Here is a 7,592-nt window from a genome sequence, read left to right as displayed (position 1 = left end):
TTCAGTATCAGGAATTGAACTCAGTCAGAACCTTATGCTTACCAGGCAAGCATTTAAGCCAATGAACAGGGGACTGCCCATTAGCTCAGGTATTTAAGTGCCTGCTGAAACAAAGCAGTCAGGCTTAGGATGCTGTGGTTCGATCCTCTCATCCTCAAGCCAAAGCAGACCTGCCCTGAAGGCATCTTGAGCGCCCCCCCCCGCAGAAACTAAATAAATAAAATAAATTTTAAAAATAAGCCAATGAGCTCTCACCAGCCCAAATGTTGGTGAGCCCTGATTTTTTTTTTTTTTTTGCAAATGCACAATCCTTTTGATGAAGTGATATCATTTATGTGAATTTTTCCTACGTATATTTTCCCCCTGAGCAAAGAGTATGTACAAACTTATTCATTGAAGCATGGTTTGCATTGGTTAAAAAAAAATTTAAAAACCCAAATGTCCAGCAATAAATGATTTGTTAAATATAATTATAGTACATCTGTGTAATGGTATTCTATGCAGTCCCTAAAAAGAATGAGGAAGTTTCTAATGTACTGATTTGGAAAAGTTCCAAAGTACACAGGTAAGTGATAAATTCCAAGATCAGTGTACACAATATGCTACATTTTGTGTTTAAAATGAAAGAAGTGGAAACATTGCTTTTGCATAAATACATTAAAATACACACAAGAAACTAATAAAACTGTTTTCCAGTGGAAAAAAGAGAAAAAGGATAAAAGGAAGAATGGAGACTGGGCAGATGAATGAGAGGAGGTGGAAGGTAACATTTCTCCGCACTTTATTCCTGTATTGGGAATTTTTGAACTGTGGAAATACACGGCTCATTTAGAATTTTAAAGGACAGAGTCAAGTGACATTGGAAGTTTGCATGAGGCCAGACAAAGCTGAGTTATGAAAGCAAATGAAACAAAGTAAGGCACAACAACAGTGACAAATAATTCAAATTGTGGCTAAAAGTGTTAAATGAGACAAAAGTGGGGCAAGTTTTACTGATAAAATACGTAATTCATGGTGCATGAGGAAGACCTCATATATTGAAAAATATAGTATTAAAATAGACAAAATAGCCCAAGGTGAATGTCTTTCTTACATATCACAAACATACCCTACTAAAACGGGATGAAATAAAGCTGGATTTAATATATATGAAAAAATAGTGGAAGATGCATCACTATCAACATGGTGGAGTATGCAGGCTAAAAATAAGTATGGATATGCATTATCTTACAATATTGTATCTATATATGACATATATATGTTATACGTGTAAATAGTAAAACTATTTACAAAAGGAAGAGCCCATTTAAACATTTTTCCTTTTAGAACCCAAATTATCTTCCTAGAAGATTTAAAAAAAAAAAGGTCCAAATGCCCATCAGCCAAGGAATGGATAGATGCAGTGTTTTTAAAAAATTTATTTTATTATTTTATTATTTATTTGTTTGGTACAAGGTCTCACTACACAGCTCAGACTCATAGTGATCTTCCTGTCTCGGCCTCCCCAGTGCTGGGATTACAGATGTGCACTACCATGCCTGGTTTCAGGGTGGGCACGGCACGCCCATGGCTCTGGGCTCGGCAAGGCATGTGGCACTGAGGAGAGAACCTCGGTCCTTGTATGTGCCAGGCAGACACTCAGTCCACTGAGCTATCTCCCCAGCCCAGATGTGGTATTTTTATACACTGGAGTATTACACAGCTATAAAGAAAGATAAACTTGAGACATTTATAGAGTAATTGATGCAGTTGGAGACCATCCTCACAAGTGAAATAAATCAGACTTGCATGTCCAATATTGCACTGTTTCCCTGTGTAAGAAACTGAAAGCATAAATAAGATCCAAAATATTCAATAGCTCTTGTGAAATGGGAAGAAACTATTCAAAAGGAAAGAAACTGGGATGGGGAAAGGAGAAAAAAAGGAAGGAAAAGAAATGTATACATGATAGTTATGCTACTAATTACTGTTATTATACTACTAATTACTATTATTATATTGCCTGCTTTTTTCTAATTTTTTTTTTCTTTTTGGTATCAGGGATTGAACTCAGGACCTTGCGCTTACCAGGCAGGTGCTTATGCCACTGAGCTATCTCCCCAGCCCACCATTAGTACATTGAAAAGAAATATCCATGCCTATATTCCTTAAGTTTTTATGCCTATATCGTGTAAATACAAACAGTTACTTTAATAATGTACACAATGTACACACCATTGTAACTCTCCTGCAATCTTGTTTTTCAAATTTTGTGTCATTGTTTTTGTGTTTTTTTCTTTTCTTTCCTTTTAATTTTAGTACAGGGTCTACAGGGTCTCACTACGTAGATTGGACTCATAGTGAGTGACCCGCCTGTATTCAGCCTCCCAAGTGCTGGGATTACAGGTGTGCACCACCACGCCAGTCTCAGTCCGCAGTCTCCGCATGCCCTGGGGGCAGCTGAGGCACGCCAGGGATCAAACCCAGCCGCTGTGCCTGCCTAAGCAGGTGCTTTAATCAGCTGAGCTATTTTGCTGGACATGTTTTTTTCTTTAAAATAAAGATTAAAAAAATAAAATAAAATAAAATAAAGTCACTTTTAAAAATCCATGGAATACACAAAAAATAAATTTAAAAATAAAATATATGCAAACTGCTGACTTAAATCCTTCTGTACAGATCTTAGTGTAACCCTTCCCTCTCATATATACATTACTTTTTTTTCTAGTGTTACTAAGGATTGAATCCAGGGTTTTTGCACCTAGGTACATTTCCAACTCCTTTTTAAAATTTTGATACAAGGCCTTTCTAAGTTGCCCAGGGTGAGCTTCAGCTTGTAACCTGTTATGTTTTCTTGCTTTTTTTTTTTTTTTTTTTTTTTTTGCTGAACCGGGATTGAACTCAGGCCCTTGCGCTTGCCAGGGAAGCGCTTATTCCACTGAGCCACCTCCCTGGCCCCCTATTATGGTTTTTATCTAGACAACTTCCCAAAGCCTCATGGGTAACAGGTGGAGCTTTTGGAAGCTGGCTGGATCAAGGGTGTGTGATGCCAGGATTGATTCACTGAGTGATGCTAGGACTAAGGGTGCCCCGCACTCAGGCATAAGCAGAGGGCTAAAATAAAAGGGACAGAAAGAGGGCAGCTGTTGCCCCTGCTTGTGGCTCCCTGCCTCTGTGCTGCCTCACTGCCTTGCTGCCTTCAGCCCACCATGAGCTGTTTCTCTGCTGTGGTGCCCTCTGCCAGCCACCCTGCCTTGGAACCAGCCAGCTATGAACTGAAACCCCTACAAACTGTGAGCCAAATGAAACTTTCCTCCTTTAACTTAAGGAGTCAAGTGCTTTGTCTCAGCAATGAGAAAGGTAATTCAGACGGAATCTTTCCACCTCAGCCTCTTAGAGTGCTGGGCTTGCAAGTGCACCCCACCAGGCCCTGCTTGCTTTTTTTTTTTTCTCCCAGTATTGGAGATTGAACCAGATCCCTATGCATGCCAGGCAAGCATCCTACTACTAAGATCTACCCCTGAGCCCTTCTAAATTTGATTGAAATTGCCCAGGCTAGGCTCAAACTTGTGATCCTCCTGTTGAAGGATCTTTTTCCACTTACTTGCTCTTCCAGCCCAGCACCACCATGATTATGTACCAGGACCTCATCAGTCACCAGATTTTCTGAGACATTTGCAAGCTGGGAGATCTTGGGTGGGCTGCGTCTGGAGGTGGTGGTCAAGACGGTCAGTTGGACAGATGGTAACTTTGATGACTGGCTTGCTAGTAGAACAGCCTCTTCTGAAGGCCTTGAGGACAAGCATTCTGAAAGCACTATGATCACTGGTCCTCATGAAGCTTCACTTGTGGAAAATCAGTTTCACAAAAAGTACGAAAGTCTATCAAAGATTACATAAAACTGAGGCTGGGTAAGGAGCTCAGTTAAAAATAAAGATTAAATACATTTTTTAAAAAAGATTCCATGAAATCAAAGAAAAACTGGAAGAACAGACCAGAAAGAGTAAAATTTTTATAATTTCTTTTGCTAGCTTATTTTAAATTTTTTTTTTAATATTTTATGTATTTAGTACAGGATCTACAGGGTCTCACTATGTAGATTGGACTCGTAGTGATCCTACTGTTTTCAGCTTCCCAAGCACTGGGATTACAGGAGCACACCACCATGCCCAGTCTCGGTTGCTGTCTCAGTGCCCCCTCAGGGGCAGGACTGGCTCTGCACGCCAAGGATTGAAGCCCGGTCCCTGCCTCTGCCTAGGCAGTCTGCTGAGTATCTGGCCAGCCCTGTTAGGTTATTCTGGGTTTGAATATTAAAAAAATTTTTTTGTTATTATATGCATGAGATACATACTAAACACATTCATTGTAGGGGTATTGCTACAGATACATACAGTATCTTGATCTCTTTTGCTTCCGTTTCCCTTACCCCTCCTTCCGTTTCTCCAATTCCCAGATTCCCTTTTTATCATTCCAAAGAACCAAATTTTTTATCATTAATCATTGGTATTATTGTTTAATTTCACTAATTTCTGCTCTGATCTTCATAATTTCTTTCCTGATTTTTGACTGTTCTCATTTTTAGGACCTTAAAATGGTTTTATTTAAGATCACTCCATTCTTTTAAAAGTGCATTTATAGCCTATTTATTTGGGAACACTCCATTCTTTTTATGGGTACATTTATGGCTATACCCTTCCCTCTCAAAATGCTTTCATTGTGTCCCATAGATTTTGGTGTGCTGTACCTTCATTGCCACTTGATTCTAGGAACTTTTTTATTTCTCCCCTGCTTTCTTTTGTGATCCACTGATTATTTAGTAATATGTTAATTAATTTCTATGTGTTTGTGTAGCTCTTGTGACTTCTTTTGTCTTTTTTATTTCTAGCTTCATTCCACTATGATATGATACTATGCAGGGAATTGTTTCAATTCTTTTGTATTTCAGAATGGTTTATGACCTAAGAGATAGTCTATGTGCAGTTGAGTAAAGTGTATATTGAGCCTTTGATGGATGAAACACTCTGTAAATGTTAAGTCCATTTATTCAGTGGTAAAGTTTAATTCTGATGTGTCTCTGTTGATTTGGGGGGTCAGTCTGATTGACCTCCTTTCTAATTGTGAGAATGGGGTATTGGAGTCCCTGACTGTGACTGTATTGGTGTATAATCTGTCCTTTTAAATCTTTTAGTTTTTGTTTTATGAAGTGGGTGCATAAATATTCACAATCATGATCTCTTCCTATGGAACTATTCTCTTTATCAGTATGTAGTGGTCATCTTTGTCTCCTGTGATCAATTTTGGTTTGAAGTTTGTTGTCCCTGAAAATAAGAAAGAAGCTCCTGCTTGTTTTCCAGGCCCAGCTGAACAGAGTATCCTTTTCTATCTTTTCACTTTTAATCCATGTACTTCCTTTGGGATGAAGTGTGTCTCCTGTAGGCAATACCTGGTTGTGTTTTGCTTTTTATCCAATCTGTTAGTCTCTATCTTTTGATTGAAGAGGTGAGACCACTGACACAGAGTTATTACCTCAAGTTGTTTACTGAATCCTGTCTTTGCATTATTTTGCCAGCGCTGATGCCATTAGTTTTTTTCTGTTTTGCTAAACTACTCTTCCATCGCACTGAAATGTGTACTTTCCATTTAGCTTTGACGCTGGTGGCCTCCCTATCTCTGTTCTCTCCTGCAGTGCTGGTTTAGTGGTCATACATAGCTTTAGAATTTCTCTGTTATATAAAATCTTTTCTTCTCTGTCAAGTTTGAAAGCTAACTTTGCAGGATATAAAAGCTTTCCTCAGGGCCGGGGAGATAGTTCAGTAGAATAAGCGCTTGCCTGGCAAGCACAGGGTCCTGAGTTCAATCCTGGTCCCATAAAAAAAATAAATAAATACAAATAAAAATTTTCCTCATCTTTATTTTTTTTCAAAGTTTTATTGATAAACAGATTGCAATGAGACAGTTTCAAATCAAATCGGAAGTACAGTTTCAACAAATAATACACTGCATATATTCTTCTTAGTGGTTAATTGCTGTACAAGATGCGCACTTGTGATCCTATTTACAAACAGCATTAGAACAAATCATTCTATTCCTTAAGAGAATGCAACTATATATCTATCCTAACCACTTTGAATACACAGATACAAAATGGACATTCATCGGTATACCCCATTTTTTCTAGGTTCCTTTATTGAATATTATAGGTGTGTAAACTCAGCAAAATATTCTAAAAGAGTCCAGTAGCCCATAATAGCATTGGGTCTTCTGTTTAACTGGCAATGTCAGAAATTATTGACCCAAGTCCCCCACAGCTCAACATAACAGCATGGCTTTTTTCCCTATATTTCGTCTTCATACTTTTCTACTGGATGGTTAAGACCAAGGTAAAGCAGGACCTACGCAACAAGAGTTGTAGCTTTTGGGTCTGAGAAGGTCAGTGAAATGCCCTCAGGATTTATCCTGAGATCCTGTACCTCAGATTGTAGAACCTTTGTCAGTGCAGCCATGTGGATGAGTCATGGCCATTGCTTGGCCAATGTGCTCTCTGTGAAAGCCTGAGAGAGTGTCTTCTCCCCATGTGACTCTCCTTAGGCACACTCTACGTCATCGATCACTTTCCTCTTTGGCCCCATAATCTTCTTGATCAGAAAATTTGGGACACTACCGAGGTACATGACATTACAGTACAAGTTCTCATATGTCCTGAGTCTTAATTGACCTTAGAAGGGTAGGGCCAAAATGTTGGCTTTCCTTGTAGCCCTCCTTTTTCTCTAATTTTGGTCTGCAAACTTAGGTTGTTAACCATCCAGAAGACAAGCTTATTGTTATTATCAAGCGATTTACGCTATCAAGCTTAACCTCACTATCTCACTGCATTTCAAACATCTTAGGCATAATAAGGAACAGGTATTTTTCATCAAGTATTGATATGTTGAACTTTAAGTCCCTATATAATATGATAAAGAACATTTAAAAATTAGATTATATTTTAAAAATAGGATAAAGAATTCTATGCTTCTCATGTTTGCACATAAGTCCAAAAATCTAACCATATACAACCTTGAAGCAGGACAGTCCCACAATATTCCATTTCCTGTCTCTTGCTTTCATTCACCACCCCCTTCTTCTTGAACATCCACCTACCCGAGAGACATCTTTTCTCATCTTTAAAGTGCATGCTAAGAAATCTGCAGTTATTCTGATGGGCTTCTCTTTGTAGGTTACTTTCTATTTTTCTCTAATGGTTTTATTATCTTTTCCTTTCATTGAATTTTTGTAATTTTGACTATGATGTGTCATGGGAGGTTCTTTTTTAGCTGTGATTATTTGGGGTTCTCTATGCTTCTTGTACTTGAATATTGAATTCTTCCCCTAGATTTGGAAAGCTTTCTGCTATGACTGTAGTGAATAATTTTTGTACTTTTTAAGTTGCCTTCTAATTTTTCCTCTCTTCCTACAACTTTAGGGTTGGTTTCTCTTTCTTTCCTCCTTTCTTTTTTGCTTTCTTTTTTTGGGGGGTGGAACTGGGGATTGAACTCAGGCCCTTGCACTTGCCAGGGAAGCGCTTATTCCACTGAGCCATCTCCCTGGCCCCTTCTTCCTTTCTTTTTTAAGTC

Source organism: Octodon degus, unplaced genomic scaffold, assembly GCF_000260255.1.
Source record: "Octodon degus isolate 3935 unplaced genomic scaffold, OctDeg1.0 scaffold00146, whole genome shotgun sequence".
Lineage (NCBI taxonomy): Eukaryota > Metazoa > Chordata > Mammalia > Rodentia > Octodontidae > Octodon > Octodon degus.
Note: the sequence above shows the minus strand (reverse complement) of the source record.